This window comes from Megascapheus bottae, unplaced genomic scaffold (assembly GCF_031878675.1).
Source record: "Megascapheus bottae isolate mThoBot1 unplaced genomic scaffold, mThoBot2.hap1 HAP1_SCAFFOLD_175, whole genome shotgun sequence".
Lineage (NCBI taxonomy): Eukaryota > Metazoa > Chordata > Mammalia > Rodentia > Geomyidae > Megascapheus > Megascapheus bottae.
Genome location: NW_028327604.1, coordinates 247,720 through 248,481, shown reverse-complemented (window position 1 = coordinate 248,481; position 762 = coordinate 247,720). Strand labels below are relative to the sequence as shown.

Below are 762 nucleotides of genomic sequence, written 5' to 3'. Positions count from 1 at the left end.
ACAAGGCAAAAACTGGGATGTTTTCAAGACTATCTGTGCAGTGTAATTTTCATTGTTCAAGGTAACATTTTGGATATATTTTTAAAATATATTTTATTGTAATTAATAGAAGGATTACATTGTATTTACCAGGTAGAATGTGGATTACTTCATAAACATTGCTACAGCTACCGTTTCTCATGTTTTTGTCACCATTTCCCACCCCATCCTCCCAATCATCTTGTTTCCCCCTTCCCTATCCTATTTCAAATAAACAAAAATATATAGAAAAATATGGAATGCCTCACAAATTTGTGTGTTATCCACACACAGAGGCCATGCCAATCGTCTCTGTATCGTTCATCTGGGATATATTTATTCCTAAGCGTTTTACTGTTTATACTAGGGTAAACAGATTTGATTCTGCCATTATTTCTAAATTGCAAATTTCTCACATATGTATGTCCACTTAACTTTTATCCAATTAGTATATCCTGTTACTTCACACTGAACTGTTATTGACAAAAAATTTCTAAATCAATGATAAGGTTAACTTTGGGAGCCACTGGCAGCTGCATGTCATCCTAGCTCCTCAGGGTGTTAGGTGCTTAGGTTACACCATGGCAGAGGCAGAGGCTGCTGGAGCACATTCTCCAGCAAGGCCCCACAGGCCCCAAGTTTCCAATGAGTCAGCGCTGTGGAGCGAGTCCCACCCCAATACCAGTGATGGGCACCGTGAAGCCAACAGGCTTGTGGTGCCCTCTTACACACTTGCTAGCAAAC

The 762-nt window shown here is 39.8% G+C and overlaps 1 non-coding gene across 1 annotated transcript; it reads right to left on the bottom strand.

Moving 5' to 3' along the window:
* Positions 1-267: 267 nt before the first annotated feature.
* On the bottom strand, positions 268-372 carry LOC150039579 (U6 spliceosomal RNA). The gene has a single exon (XR_016534325.1). It is a non-coding gene; the product is annotated as a U6 spliceosomal RNA (small nuclear RNA).
* Between the last annotated feature and the right edge of the window lie 390 nt (positions 373-762).